The following is a 16,909-nucleotide window of genomic DNA, read 5'->3' on the forward strand; positions in this document are numbered from 1 at the left end:
CATACTAAGATCATATATGATTTCTTTAAAATCATACGAAGACCATGTATGATTTTTATAGTTCTCATAGAAGAATCAATATGCTTATTCGACGTTTAATCAAACGTCATTGTTTATGGTTTCTTGGTTTCAATACACATATCGTTTATGATCTCTTAAAAACCATACCAAGTCATATAAGAAAAAATCGAAATCTTATGAAGATCATACTGAGATATAGTCTATGATTTGTATGGTATCATAAATGATCTTAGTATGATTATTAAACAGTGTCGACTCAGGCAACGATCAAAACTTCATGTTGCCATATATGAAAACAACTGTCAAATAAGAACAAAAACGCACATTTTGATTTCACTGTTTTAGACATGGAATAACATCAGTTGTGTCATTTCATTGGGTAAATAAACAAAACTGTTGATCTTCACTTTTTAAAGGTCAACATTTGTTCACGACAGAAGATTTCGTTCACACAAAACCCTTTCACACCTTTTCTATAGCACAAATCAAACATGAGGTTTTTATTGTTCATTTTGCTTTTGACAACATTTCTCAGTCGCTGCAATTCGATGTTCGAAACGAAAGAACTCGGTAGCGAAAGCTCAAATATTGCTAAAAGTCTGGTTATAATTTTTGCCAAACGACCCAAAAACCCCAGCAAACCTATTCAGCTTTGCCCTGGTGTAATTATTAACGAAACGAAAATCATAACAGCAGGACATTGTTTTGATCGCGGGCAGAAAGTTATGGTTATTTATGGAAATATGGGCGAAGAAATGAAATCCAATTTGACACTGGATTCGGTTGTGGATTGGGGACTGTTTCCCAAGATGATAGAACCAAACAAATTGATCAAGTGGGCTAAATTTCACCCATCTAAAGAGTTCAAAGAGTCACCCTACATCAGGAAAAAGGGAATTGTTAAGTTACACTGGTTGATAAAAGAAACCCTAGTCAAACAGGGACTACCATCTACTAAGATTCTCCTTTTAATCGTTCACCCTTATTGTGTGAGTATATATTGCAAGATATTAACAGATAACGGTCTCAGTTCGTCCAGATAAACTATCAAATTTCAATTTTACATATGAAGTTTTTAATTGTTTTTCCGTTTAAAACGCAATTTTACATAATGTTGTATAAAAGCAGTTCAACAAACACTTCGAAGTCCACTTGATGTGATTTTGTTGCTGAATCCCAATAATACTCCTAGGACCTAAAATTCTGTGCAGAAAAGATAACTGTAACGATGCAGTAATGTCACCATTACTGGCAATTCAGAAAAAACTAAAAGCAAAAAAAAATTGTTCATAGAAAAGAATTTTGGTTCGTTTCTTTCTCTATTTCTGATTGATACCAGATGCTGAAACATCTTGCGAGATATTAATTCTATACCTGAAGGTCAGAAGTAAGTTAGGGCTCCCAAGCTTTACAGAGTAAAATATCAAATTTCGGCTCCCTGAATTTAATAAAAAATGGTCATATCCTGGGAACCATTCTCATGCTGAATGCTAATATCAAAAACTGGTTAAGCTTGTGACGTCTTAACAAATAGACGTACCAAAACGTAGAAATTTCAACGAATGTGATTGGTTGAAATTTTAAAACACTGTACATTTATGCGTTCAATTAGCCTACATTGGACATAGCCTAATGCTAGATTATAATTTTCACCGCATCTGGCCCGCATACCTCGCAGGCCATGGCCATGCCTCAGCGGTCCGTGGTACTTGATATGAATCTATCACAACCGAAATTGAGACCAGTTTCCCCAAAAAAAATATAATTTTGATTTTTCGGCTTATCGCGATTTCTGAGCAATTTTACGTTAACTTTCATATCCTATTTTAAAACATGGAGAATTTGTTGACCAATCAGCCAATCAGAAAGCAATATTCCCATTTTCTCAATTGTGATTGGCCAGCAGTAAAGTTTCTATATTTTGGTAAGTCTGTCATTTTCACTAGCGCCGGTTAAGCTGTTATGTCTTTATGAGGTGCACGGCTTTGGTTTCGTTCTTCTCCAATGCTCTGTTCTTTTTGTTAAGATTCCACTTGAGTGGCGAGTGAGGAACTGTATGCAAAACTGCTTTTCTGTTCAGAAAATTGACCGATCGATATTTTTATCGTAGAGAGTGATGAGTGGCATCATTAGAAGGCCCGTCAGGCTTCAAATCGTTAACTAAAAAACTTTTTTGAATTTCGTTTTTCCGAAGAGTTATTATAGTTGAGAGTTTTGTGACAACTCGGCTGATTTCCTTTGTTACTGTAGACAATTGGTGCAATTTTCGGTCACAATTTTGTGATTTCTGAAACATATTTTGTTCTTTTTATCAATGGTGTTATTGGTGTTACCTTCAGAAATGGAGGAGGATTGCTGAACTTTTTGATTCAATTCTCTTGGCTAAAAAGTGGCTAATTTTTGGAAAAAACAGACTTTTTACACCATTGATCGCAATACACCGTAATACTTAACAGCAACTCACAAGATACTCTAATGTGAAAATGACAAACTGTTGGGGGTCTAAGAATGTACAACTACTGTGAAAATGGACCAGTACTGGATTCTAACCAGCATCTCTTATTTGCAATCCTAACATGCTAACCATTACACCAACTGGTCTTAAGCTCTCGAACTTGGGCATCTCTTATGACCTGTTCTCATGTTTTTTTCTTCCTCTTCAAGGGTTCATTTCGTTAGCCGAGTGTACGCTGAACAAGTAGATTTTCTTTTCAAGCTATGTCAAGTTTTTCTTTCACACAATTTACATTAGGTTGTTTTCTCTCAACTTTCTCTCACGTTTGTTCATCTATGATTAGGTTTGAATTTGCGTTAAAGTTAAATTTTTACTTCGTGAAACTGGGGTCGGGCGTATTTATGGCGTTCAGAAAACTATTGCCAGAGTCTCTTGTGTCTCACTACCGAACTCTTACTATTTAAAAACAAATATTTGATGATTTTCTCTTTTGAAAATTGAAACTGATTTACAAGTAAGAAAAATGTAGCAGTAGAACCTCCATGTACACCTCCATCCAATCAGAGACTGAGAAGACACTATTCTCTTATATAAAGCGCATGCTCCACTAACTCTAGTCAGTCTGTTAGTTTAGATACACCATGTGTATACACTTGAATCCGTTGCTATATTGTATTACCAACATATTAATAGAAGTTTATCTTCTGTGTTTTACAGAGTCGGTTAGTCTTAGAGATAAAGGTAAGCCTACTTCGTGCGCAGAAATAAGTTGCCCTAGCTCTTTATATCTTCAGGCTGTAAAACGAGCCCACCTTGGGTCTGCCTTAAAAATACTAAAGCTCTGCTTTACCATCAAAAATAAATTTATTTTACTTTTCAATCATATTCAGCACCAGTAAAGAGAAGTTAATAACTGAACGGTTCCCGCATTAAAAGCTGCCCGAAAGAACATACAAAAGTGACCTGGGATATGTAGAGGTCGAAAGAATAGAGTTTTCCCAGGATCGAATAGCACCAGTGTGTAGTCAAGTTCCGGAGAAAAACAACAAAGTGGAATACTTTGCTTACTCAATTGGAATGGCGGATTATTTCACGCACGAGTATCCAAAAGGAAAAAATGCAATCATGTTCCAAATTACTGCTCTTCAAAACACAACCTACCCGGGCCGAGGATTTTGCCCAAAAATAACGGGGAAAAGAGTGTAAAGAGTGTAAAATAATATTTTTACACCGTTAGTGCTACCCTTAATAAGGGTGGAATTCCATTTTAAAGTGTAAATTCACTGGTGTTATTAAAAAGAGTGGAGTACAGAGTGTAAAGAGTGTAAAAAATGTGTACTTTTCTCAAAATTACACTATTACACTCTTTTCTCTGCAATTTAAGAGTGAAAATTGCTTTATACCATTATTCTTGCTTAATAACGGTGGAATATGGGTGGACACTTCGGCCCGGGTAGGTTGAGGTCTAAGACAGAAATGCTTTATTACCAGACTAATTCGAGCGCACACTGGGGCATTCCAGTTATTCGAATATTATCCTGGAAAAAAATTATAGAAATTCGGTGAATTGCGGTGCAAAAAAAGTTCACAGCAAAAAACCTTACAAATTTAGAGGTAAATACGGTTAAATTAGCGGTGAAAGTTAGCGGTGAAAATATAAAATGTAAAGATTCCGATATTTAGTAGTGTAAATTACAGGGTCTAGCTTGAAATTGGAGCAAACTGACTGCAATTTATAATTTTTTTTTCGAGTTTTCTTCGGTGTCATTCCGGTCTGTGAGAGTCTGATCAAAACGAACTATAGTCTAAACAGAGGACAATTCGAGCGCACATCAGTTTTCTCATAAGCGTAACATTGTTTGATTATTATTTGCTCTCAAACGAAGTTTGTAACAATTATATTAGTCCTATCGGTCTTTTTTATGCGATTCTCCGCTTGAGCAATTTTTCGTCTGACGCTTTTGACTTTTCGTCCTCAAAAACGGGATAAACAGGTAGCGCCCAGCGGGCATTAAGTGCTCTTAGAGCCTTTCTGCTCTATTTCAGCTCCACCTGTTTTGGAGACTTATACTTGAACTTATGGTGTGAAGGGCGGTTCTTAGAGGTTGAAGACACCCCCACTGTTGACCTCCCCCCACTATTGCCCCCAAACTCCCCCCCACTGCGCTGTTGCCCCCCACCCCAGTATAGCCCCACCATCCCTGTTTCTCCCCATCAGCCCCCGTTGCCCCCCCCCCCCGTGGCTAGCTAATGACGAACAACCGCTTGCTAAAAACGCAAATTTATACTATTTGCAATTTTTCAATTTTTTTCAAGTTGTTTGAAAATTTTTGATATTTTTTTATTTTTATCAGCCTAGTTGTCTAGGAATCTCCTCTAAATTTCAATAATAAGCTACTGCATAGTTACTAGTGGTAGTGGAATGGTTTCATCATTTTAACGTCACGAATTTAAGCAATTTTTTGACTAAATGTGTCTTTTTCAAATTTTGACATTATTTTTTTATTCAGGTCTTTCCAGACTCAGGGGCCAGAATAAGTTACTGAAAAAATTTTATTGGCCATGGCATAGTTTTTCAACTTTTTAATGTCACAAATTTTAGCAATTTTTTGATAAAACGTGCTTTTTTTCAAGTTTTTTATGAAAATTTTTGTAGTTTTTTTTTAAGATTTTTTCAGCCTCAAGAGCCAAAAAACCCCTTTAGGGTTTGAAAAAAGGTGACTGTATAATTTATAGTTTCAATGGAATTTCTTGCAAGATTTTAACATCACGAACTTTAGCATTTTTAAACAATTCTTTGACATTTATAGTCATTATTCAGGTTTTTTGAATCTCAGGGGTTTGATAATAAATTACTGGAAAATTTTTCTTGGTCATGGGTTGATTCTAAACTTTTCAATATCATAAGTTTTAGAAATTTTTTTATAAAACTTTCAATTTTTGTTAATTTTTTGATGTCATATTTTAGGTTTCTTTAGCCTCAAGAGCCACGGAACGTCCTCTAGGGTTTATTAATATGTTACTGCACAGTTTATAGATGTAATGCAATTTTCATCAAGATTTTAATATCACGCATTCAGGCAAAATTTTTAAATCTTTGCAATTTTTTACTGTTTTTGAATTTTTTTCCGGCTCCATGGGCTCTGCGACCTACTCCAAGGTCTGATAAAAAGCTCATGCATAGTTTCCAGAGTTAATGGGATAGTGATCACCATTATTTACTACTACATTTTTTGTGATTTTTTTTGGATAAAATTTAAGCTTTTCAAATTTTCTGGAAAATTTTTTCGTTCCAAGTGTATGGATCTTTATGAGCCTGTGAAACTATTTCACTGTTTTAGGCTTGAAAAAGGGATACCGGATAGTCTTATGACAATGAAATGGTTCTTGGGATGAATTTTAGCAAGATTTTGCAGATTTTTGGAGACAAAACAATGGTTTTGAACTTTTTTTTTGGGAAGTTAAAAAATTGTTTTCGATTTTGCCTTTTTCAGTTTTTTATATGATTTTTTTATTAACGAGGCTAGAAAATTAGAAATTTCAGAGTCGAATCCAATTACGGAAAATATTCTTGTCTGTTTTTCTCTCTGTCGGTTATGGTTCCAATCCTTTTTTTGTTCACTTTTTATCTCTCACTCAATCTCTCTCTTTTGTTGATGCCGCACTTCAGCTGCTGTCATGTGGCGTAATGTCATCATCTCTGAACCTCATTAACAATGAGTTATAGAGAAAATGTTTTTTTAAATAGTAGACGATCTAACAGGCACATTTTACGAAATAATTGTTAATTGCTCTCAAAAGGAATTTGTAGCAAATCTATTAAACCTGTTTGTCTCTTTTTTGCAATTTATTGCTTCACCGATTTTTCGACTGACCCACTTGATTTTCGTCTTCAGAAACTGGATGAAGAGGTAGCGCACAAAGGTCAGTAAACCGTGGCTAGCTGCTGACGAAGCTAACCGCTCGCCGGTCGTTTGAGAGCAATTCGCCCGACGTTAGTCGGTTATGTTATTTATATGATTGAAGTTGCTGCTAACTTTTACCTCAGTTTTTGGTTTTGAGCGTACTTTAGTCTGATCATAGATAAGCCGAGAGCATCTCTGTCTGTACAGCATCTTTGACGAACTTTGACCAAGGCTAGCACAGCAGTGTCGGGAAAGGTGGTCTGAACAGAAACGACTCGACTGAAGTCGACTATGATTTGAGATACGAATAGAAAATGTACACTCTATAAAATTTGCAGGCAATTTGATAATAAAAAAATGCAGGCAAAATTTACCGAGTGCTTGCATGCAAATTTTCGATACTGCAACTCGCCTGGAATCTACTAGCAAGATGTTTGCATTACCTGCAATTCTAACAAGTTTCCTAGAATTTGCAGTTATACCCTCCTGAAACTTTAAGTGAAAAAATGTTATAGGTAACTCTATACCTAAAACTTGCATGCAAACTTTGCAGTTAGATTTACCTAGAAGTTTTTTGCAGGAAAAATTTTACTAAATTGTAACAACTATATTACTCCTATGGTTTCAATTAAGCTAAAGCTAACCTCATCAAACCGTAGCTAGCTACTGACGAAGCCAACCGCTCGCCGCTCGTTTGAGAGCAACTTGCCCGAAGTTAGTCAGTCATGGTTAAAATGTGGTCTTTTCTAAACAATCTGATCAGAGCTCTTTAGTCCTGGGAAGATGAATTGGAGCCGTTTATTTATTTTATCGAAATTATCTGATCATAGTTCATGTGAAATACCATATTTAATTTCACCAAAAAAACTAGTTTTTTTTTCATAAAAATTTCCTAGTTTTGGTTTCCAAGTGTTGCTAATGACTTGATTATCGAATAAAGAATCACTATATAGAGCTACATGCATTACTATGTGATGCAAAATAATGTGTTTGGGACCAGTTTGCATTTTGAAATCAATTTGTTCATTTCCAATGGGTTTTCTTTGTTCCCCTGGGCTGCCTTACAGTTGAGTTTCTATGTATTTTATTAACGGCTTTAATTTCTATTTTTCTTCCTTTGTAAGGACTTGCTTCACAGTTTGTTCATATAACTGATTCAACTTTTTTGTGAGAATAATAACGCAATAAATTTAAGAAAATTGGATATAATGATTTTTAATAAAAAAAACCACAATTTGAATCAGCCTAAGTTAATTGCCCATTTTTCAGTCCCCTATTACAGGAGTAAAAATAGTGCATATTATATTGATATTGCTCAGTGGTTAATTTTGATCTTATTGGACGTTACTGCTCAAACAATTAGTTATGAAAGAAATTTGGGGCTGAACGATAAGGAAGCTTGTCATCAAAATTCAGTACTTCAATATTTATTCACGTTAAAATTTGCATAGAAAGATCAACCATACTTGAATAAATACTAAATTTTTGTTTGAGATCCTTTAATGAAAAACAAATATGATAAAAAAATCGGTAGAAGTGCAGTCAAAATTTCAGATATTCAAACAAAAATTGGATCTCCTCTGTCTCGCGCCCTCTTCCTGTGTTTTTGATGACCCAAGTACAATTTGTGTGTTGTTATACAACACATTGCTATGTCGAAAAAAACAATACATGCTTTTGTGAGCGTAAACGTTATATTTCCAATAAGCTAGGGGGGTGAAACAGAAAAGATCCAAATTTTTTTGATATCACCACATTCGTTTTTGCAAAAGTGAACATAGGTTCTTCTCTTTTCAGAGGGATAGTTTCCTATCACATTCTGAAAAGACAAACTAATAAATTCAATTTTTCACACCAGATGGAGTCTGTATTCATGTTGCCGCAAGTTTGAATATTAATGAATAAAAACAATATAATAATATTGGATCCACTGAGTTCGCAAAATCTACTTCTGAGATTGTTTCATGAAAAAAATCTCAAATATTAGGACATAAAGAAACGACACTAAGTTTTCAGCATATCTTAGTTTTCCGCCTTTTTTGATTGTCTACCCAATGAGATTTTGAAGAATATAAATCGAAAATGAACATTTATGGTTATAAGCTCTTAACGGTAAGGCAATAACCTGTCCAAAATTTGTCAGTGGATTTACCCAGAATTTGAGAAAATTTCATTTATTTACACCCTATCATTCAAAACCATAAACTGATGTACCTTTATTTAGTAATCACACAAAACTCAGAAAAATTACATGTCATAATCAGAGAAGAGAAGAATTCAAAGTGCAAACTTATGAAAATCTAACTTTGGTTTCAACTTTAGCGCTTTACCGAAACAAAAAAAAGCGAAACTTAAGGAATAAACTTGTATGATAACTTGTATGGAAAAATTCAAGCTCAGCTCAGCTAATATTTTTTTGTCAAACTTAAGATTTAACAGAGGGAAAGATGTTTTTCACAGCGTTGGGTGAAATTGTTGTTCCGACCCCATTTGTAGGGGTGGAACTATATACTCAAATGGGTCTTTTTGTTCAGACAAATTGGGCCGATCGATATATTCATCGTAGAAAAATGTGAGTTGTATCAATAAAAAGCTCGTCCAGCATAAAATTTGAAATTAGAAGGATTTCGTTTTATTTGAGAATTTATCGAGGTTTAAAATTCCATGTGAACACTGGATATTTGGCTCATTTTTGTTCACTTTTAGCGTAATTTTTGTTCGAATCAACATTCTTTCTATCAAAATTATCTTTCACGCAACAAAATGCTTCAATTTACAGTTCTTAACAGACGAAAGCGATTAAAAAGACTAGTTCTAGTCTCATAGGGAAGTTCACCATCAAAAAATTCGAATTCTATTTGAGAGCTGGTTTTTTAGAAAGTTTTTACATTTTTTCTTTTTTTAAGACACTAAGATAATAGTCAACTTTCATATCGAGGTCATTGACAAACCTTATTCACAGTCCAGTGACGACCATTGAACAGAAAATTAGCGTTAAAGTAATAGATCATATTTTTATGGCTTCGACTCTGAGTGTTCGTTATTTTTAATGAAACTTTGATTTTCTTTTTGAGATTTTACTGAGTTTTTGAAGTCCTATGCTATAGACACGTTTAATAAAACGCAATAGTTTTCCTAAGCATTATTAGAGGGACCTTTCTAGAGCTTTAAGTGAACAGCTAATGGCTGTTAAGTCTTTAAAATTATTTTTTCGAAAAAAAATTTCTGAACGTTAGACCATCTTAAATGTTTTTTTTTGCGTTCTTTAAGTCAATCCCAGTAATGACAGGACCCTCAATTTTTGAACTGCAAACAAACGAATTTGTCAAGCTGTTTTTTCTTCATTTATTGGTTTTATGACTTCGATGCGACGAGTTTTCATATATTTTTTTTGGATGTTTTTTTTCATAAATTTGTTTCCGTTTGGAATCTTATCATATTATCCTAATATTGATTGTTCCGATTGGCTCAATAGAAAGTCAAAAGAATCATGGATAAATTTTTTATAGAAGAGCTTGTGGATAAAATGGCTTTTACACTTTTTTCTTGCACTTTTCTAATGAATTTTTGGTCTTTGCCTGAATTTATTTTTGTTTTTATAGTCAAAAGATCTATTCTGATGTCTTAATGATGTCTGGTCAACAACCAAAAAGTATTCTCTTCCCATCCAGGCATAAGGTAGCGTTTTTCATGACTTCCGTTGAAAGCTATTAAACTTAATGTCGTTGATACAACGGGTTTTCTCAATGATCTCTTGGTATTAAAATATTTGTTCATATTTATTGATTTTTTGGAGTTTTATAGTAAAGAGGAAGAATCGTATTCTTGTTGAAAATTAATTGAAAATGAATACCTTTGTATTGAAAAGTTCATTTTTTATTAGCTTCGACTCTTTTGTCTCTTATAATTTGTTGTTTTTGCTGTTTTTTTATTCCTTATGTGGTCGTAAAATGATGAGAGCTCTTGTAAGCTTCTAATTGAGGATTGAATGAATGATATTACCCTATGCAGTCAGTTCATAGGGAATATTCTTAGAGTTTATGATATTATTCGTTGTCAATTTGTTTCGTTTTTAATTGTATAGTTTTCTGTATTTTTTTGGTTTTTTTTCGTCAAGTGGTAACTTATTCTCATCAATGAGAGGTTCCATCTAAATCCTTGTAATTGAACAATACATTTCCTATTGATTTTGTGTCGTAGCTGATGTTTTGTTTGTGGGACAATATGTGTTTTCATAAATGTGTGAGTGGTCAATATTTGTTTTTTTTTATCTTCTTTTACCACATACGCGAATACCACAAATATTTTCAAATGAGGCCCGAGTAAACCTAATTAATCGTTCAGTGTGATTTTAGTTCAAATAGTATAGCGAACAATTTATATTAAAAAACAGTATTTAGATAATAGCTAATGATTTTAAAGGCTTCAGTTTTTTGTGTTTTCTCAGATTGTTTGTAATTTCTTGAGCTTTTCTGCTTCTTTGGTCCATTTCTATGGCTTAGTCTAACCAAAGACAGATTCTGTTGTTTGTAATGACTTCTTAGTAAGTTTATCGTGAATTATTTTGTTATGAGCTAATACGTTTGAAATTATTTGGTTTGAAAAAAGTTGATAGATTTTTGAATTTCGCCTCAATATTTTTCCTTTTTTCTTGTTACCTAGTCTATTAGGGATAATATAATCTGCTGTATAGATAAGATTAAAAAATCTGGGCAGTTAAAGTTTTATCTGATTGCATTATGACATTATTTGCTAGGTGCTTTTACATTTAGATATTGAGTTTTTGCCGTTACTTTTTTAGTTTTTCTTATTTGATTTGTTTTTTTCTCGTAGAAATTTTGCTGGCAGATCTTGTGAACGCTCTAATGACGCATGGCATTATGTAATTCAATTAGTAGTTTGTATGAAACAATTTTTTAAAACTCAAGCATCTGTTTTTGGTTATCTCTTCATTTGGTTGACAATTAAATCGAAAATGTAGATCGGCTCGGGTCGGAACTTGATGTGCGAACGCACATTAACGAGCCTCATTGTTTAATTTGAAATACAATTAAATGCCGTGAATCACCACATTTTCGAAAAAGATAAGTATAAACAATTTCTCTGCAAAAACCAATAGACAATATAACTGAAATAAATACTTGCGTTTTTATCATGTCCAATAGTTCTTGAGATGTTTTCTAGAATGGTTTTTATCGTTTCATAAGTAAATTTTCCCTGAATGGTCACATTTCATGCAAATACTATACATGATTTCCTGCTGATCGTAAATAAGCATTTATAATTTCGTTTTTCATCAAACATGATTGCCTGTAATATTACCTTGGTCACAAATTGTTTCTCAGTATTCATAACTGTCATAATTTTTTTGATATCCTCGTTATTATACAAAAATAATATATGGTGCCTCATACATCATACAGAGTTATCAATTTTAACCTATCCTTCCTTAAAGGATCGTACAATCTTATAAGCAATAGCCCGGCACCTTTAAGTTTTTGACATTTTAGGGCAAAAATATCTGATAATAACAAACTATTTGTTAAATTGAGAACATTGCGTCGTGTTTTTGAGTACCAGTAGCAACTGTTAACTTAAATAGATAGAAAAATTAAAGAGCAGTAAAATTGGAAACAAATGCTGAAAAACCAGGTAACTTACCTGTTATAATTTTTTACAATAAGTTTTGAAAATAACATGATTGCTGATTGAAAGAATTCCGAAGAAGATCATACAGTCATGACGAAGAGTTTCTGAACAGCTCAGAGTGCTTCATAAACGATGGATTTAGTAAGTGAACACAATAAATACGTTACGTAACTTTAATGAAGTTCCTGCTAAATTCTGGATGATCAAGAACCAATTAGCGGTTCCAGAAGTTTGGGCGAAATGATTAAAGTGATTATTGCGGAAGGAATCAAGTTACATTTTTAAAATAACGCACGTTGTTGTAAATAGGAATGTATAATAACGTTTTGTCTGGCACCCAACTGACACAGTTGATTCATCAATTTATAGCTTAAAAGTGTGTTATTAAAGCTTATGTTCATTAAAGATATTTCTGAATATCTGTGTAAATAGGGTAGATTGGTAAACAGGGTGAATAAGTAACTCTAAGGAAGTCACTGAGACAATCTGATATAAACTGAGAACCGCGTGGCGATTCGAGATGCAAACCAGAATCTTGAACTAACTTTAGAGAGTTGCGTAACCGTGAGTCAAGGTTTGTCGAGTAACCTTGAGTCGCGTTACCTTGAGTCGCGTAATTTTTAGTCGCATAACTTTGATTCGCGTAACCTTGAGTCGCGTAACCTTGAGTCGCGTAATTTTTAGTCGCATAACTATGAGTCGCGTAACCTTGAGTCGCGAAACACGCGCATTTTTGCAAGTTTTGAAACGTTAATAGTTCTGAAATCTAGTACTGTGAATAGAAGAATCTGACTTTCTACAATAAAGCAAAAGGCAATCATAAAGCAATTTAGCACTCGACACATTTCTAGAGTAAAGAATTCTACAAGAAATAACACCAAATTCTGTTAATTGATTGAAACAACTTTTAAACAACCGTTGCCCAACGCTAATGATCGTGGATATGCTTGTTTTCGACATAAAGTACTAGCGTAGTTACTAGCTCTGTATTCAAAGACGATTACCATCGAGCTTTAACGCTAACAAATGTTGTCCCAAACAGTAATATGTTCAATTGCTCTCAATGTTTGTGGCAATTATGTGGGTTCTGTTGGTCTTTTCTATGCAATTTTTCGCCTCATCAGTTTTTGAACTGAAGTTTTGGTTTTTAATTGCTCTCGAACAAAGTTTGAAGCAATTATTGCAAACGTGATAGTCTTTTTTTATGCAAAACGTTCGCTTGACCAATTTTGCGCTTTTTTTCTATGATATACTGTGACCTCTTAAGTGAACTTTTCAAGCTTACTTCTTCATTTTGAGTGATTTCAATTTCTCTCATTCTGAAAATATTTTTGTTGCTAATGTGAAAGTGATTGTTAGCGGTTGAGTTTCAACGTGGTTGCAGCCTAGTGTTTACGATGCCTTCTGCTATCCTGGAGGTTGATGATTCAAACATTTATTAGCTCAACGTTTTTGAACTCAAAAAATTTCTAAGTTACACCCCTAAATTAAATTGCTCCCAGGTCGTTGTTCGAGAGTAATTCATCCGACGTTAGTCAGCTTATAATTTGTATAATTTTTTCACTTCAAAAAATAAGTTTTTTTTCAATTTGTTTTGATCACGTAAATATTTTTATTGGCTTACTGATTAACTTTGACGGTTTTTGTTTCATTTTGCATCAAATCCCTTGACTCAAATCGCTTTATGTATGCCATTCTCTAACTATTAATCTGATTTTGGGCATAGAAGACCGAAAACCAAAAAAAACATTATTAAACGTTTGATAAAGTGAAAAAAAGTACAAATGATTCAGTTTGAAGCCGAAATTCGTAGCCGTAAAAAGAATTTTTCATACCTTAAAAGTCGGTCTCAGTTAAAATGAGCACATCAAGTTGTTAGCGGTCGAATTTGAACTCTGACAGCCAGACTTTCCGAAAAAAGGATTTTTCCTTCCCAATTGAAAAACACTCTTTAAAAATTGATGCAAAAGAAATTATCTAAAAAGATTTAAAGAGAAGTTCTTATATTCTGCAAACTGATAAAAAATGACTTACTGAAACAAATTGATTTGTTCCAAAGCAACGTGTTCTTGATAATGTGATGGCATTGAAAATTAACGATGATTTCAATTGTTTATCAGCCGTCAAAATATATAAATGTGACCTTCTTATCTGAATAATATCTGTCAAAACTGTTCAACCAAAAGAACCGACCAAATCACTTTTTGACATTTATTTCCAACACTAAAACTTCCTGAAAGTTGCACGAAAAAAATTGTGACATTGAGGAGACAACAAGGATACGAAACTAAATTAGAAGAGAATAGTAATTTCACAATAAAATGATGAATTTCATTTTTCTACCTCCTGAAAATGCTCGTCAGCGTTTGCAGATTCTTCCAAGTTAAAATTTATCTTTATAAGTTGACATTAAGGAACACGAAACTCAATTTTAAATCAATTTACCGATCCAACTTTTAATTCTAATTATGTTTTTAAATTTATGTTTTTAAATTCTAATTATGTTTTTAAAACGAAAAAATTTGTGACATTGAGGAGACAACAAGGATACGAAACTAATTTAGAAGAAAATAGTAATATCACAATAAAATGATGAATTTCATTTTTCTACCCCTGAAAATGCTCGTCAGCGTTTGCAGCTTCTTCCAAGTTAAAATTTATCTTTATAAGTTGACATTAAGGAACACGAAACTCAATTTTAAATCAATTTACCGATCCAACTTTAAATTCTAATTATGTTTTTAATACAGAATTTTCTGAAATTTAATTTTTCTAAGAACTTAACTTTGTCTATTGTACCCACTAAAACTGGGATTTAGGTAACCTGAGATCGCTAACGTGAAATTGAGATGGCTGACGTAAAATTGAATAAATGAATTCTGGTAAATTTTCCAATTAATGTGGAATTAATGTGAAACTTACGCAATTTGTTAACTTTTACTGGGCAAAATTGAGAGAAAGTTTGACTTAAAAATTGTTTTTAATATTTGAAAACATGAGACAAAATCAACTTAACAAACCTGTGGTATAAGAGTTACAAAAATATTTAGCTCAGCAGTATTTATTCGCTAAAATCCTAATAAATATTATTTGAAAGACGTTACAGAGAAATATTCCAAAAATGTAAAAGAATTTTCCAAATTCCTTAGGAAAGTACATAGTGCTTAAAGCGAATTAATGAAAGCATCGAATTTATTCAATTTTTGTCGATTATGACTGCAATAGCAGAAAATGATGAAAAACCTCATTGGTAACTGATTGCATAGATATCCTTCGGCGTACTTATTGAGGACTAGACGGACATATTAGACGTTGCATATTATCTATTACGCGTATCATGACTTAAGGAGTGTTTGGTTGGAAATAATAAGGAGGAAGTTAATAACCAAAAAAAGCAAATTGATTCAGACTAACTGAAAAAGCTTATATAGAAGAGACTACTGGCAGTTCTAAAAGTGGCTATAAGCCAAATAAAGACGCTTTGTAACTATGCCAAGAGATGAATAAGATATTTTTTTTTCTGTTCCAGCCAGATCCGCAACAATTAGCCTATTTATGTCAAACCTGGCTCAAAATTTCGGAAAATCGTGCTTGCTGCTAAAAAACCAGCAAAATGTTGAATCATTGGTTTCCTACAAATAATACATTTTATCTTTTTTATCATGATAAAAATTGCATAAAATTAAATAATTCAGGAAAAAAGAAAATTAAGTTTTCTTTAAAAATTTTTTTTACAATAAAAAACTCTTCAACTTGAGATCAGCGTAGCTCTCGTTTTATTTAATTGCCCTAGAACGATGAAACGAAAGTTGAAACATTTATTTTAAAAGTGGATGCCTTTTTATGCAAATATTTTATTTAACCGTTTTGTTCTAGATTTTCTTTGACTTCTTGACTTTTGAAAAGTGGTTTTAAGCAAGAATATTAATTATGCGTGCAAACAAAAAGCTCAAAAACTAGTATAACGATGTGCTTAAGGTAGCAATTCGGTGTTTGAAGCCTGCTCGTTTGTTCACCCCCAAATTTGGCAATTTTCAACCACAAGAGATTTTTTAAGGCTAGCCTGTTCGAGAGCCATTCCTCCAATAGTAGTCGATTCATATTTTCTTTTCTGCTTCATTTTCTGCTTGCACTGATCAGTCTCAGTCCTAACCAAATGGAAAGCTAAGACTTGGATTGATTGCGTTTATAGGAAGACAGTAGCAATATAGACATCTAAAGCATTCTCTAGCAACATTTATGATTTTATTATATAAAATATGAAGAGCATTATTTTGAAACTAAATTATTTTTCGTAGAAACGCATTCTTTGGATTAGCTAAGTTCCAATATTCATTTATATACAAAAATTTTGATTAACATAATCAGTTTTTATCTGATTAAGGGTTGAGATGGTACAATTTAAGCAATGGTTAACTGACTCTCCTTGAAGTCACTGAGATTTTCTGGCGTTTATAGAGAACCGCGAAGCAGTTCGAGATATTAAGTCAGAATTTCAAAATGACTTCTGCAGAGTCACTTAACCATGCTTAAAACACGAAACGCGCACATTTTAAAATGTCGAAAGTCAACGGAATTCAACTTCTGGCTAAGTAGCAACTTCTGACATTTTAACTTCTGGCACTGCAGACTTTCGGCATTTTAAAATGTGCACGTAAGTGTTTCAATTAAAATGAATAATTAAGGTTAATTTCAAGGGTCTTCTTGAAAACAGATAGTGATCCGTACGTTATCATCAATTTACGTGAGATTGTAGGTGTTAAATTTTCAAACGTACGATCCTAACACTGGCCTGCCACTGTCCAGTCCAATTGATTGTTACGGTTTATTCAAAACATGCGCACGTTTATTCAAAACATGCGCACGTTTATTCAAAAAA

The 16,909-nt window shown here is 33.2% G+C and overlaps 1 protein-coding gene across 2 annotated transcripts in view; it reads left to right on the top strand.

Annotated features, from left to right (window-relative positions):
• The first annotated feature begins 463 nt into the window (after positions 1–463).
• The window catches only part of LOC142350880 (uncharacterized), a 28,620-nt gene continuing 12,174 nt past the window's right edge, over positions 464–16,909 (top strand). Inside the window, exons 1-3 of one of the 2 annotated variants that reach the window (XR_012760922.1) lie at positions 464–803; positions 3,413–3,583; positions 12,093–12,171. The gene's annotated coding sequence lies outside the window, so the exon portion shown is untranslated. Of the gene's footprint in view, positions 804–3,412; positions 3,584–12,092; positions 12,172–16,909 lie in introns of those variants that run through there. The other variant, XM_075402863.1, reaches the window with a different exon arrangement.

This window comes from Convolutriloba macropyga, chromosome 12, assembly GCF_964194025.1.
Source record: "Convolutriloba macropyga chromosome 12, txConMacr16.3, whole genome shotgun sequence".
In the NCBI taxonomy this organism is placed as follows: domain Eukaryota; kingdom Metazoa; phylum Xenacoelomorpha; order Acoela; family Convolutidae; genus Convolutriloba; species Convolutriloba macropyga.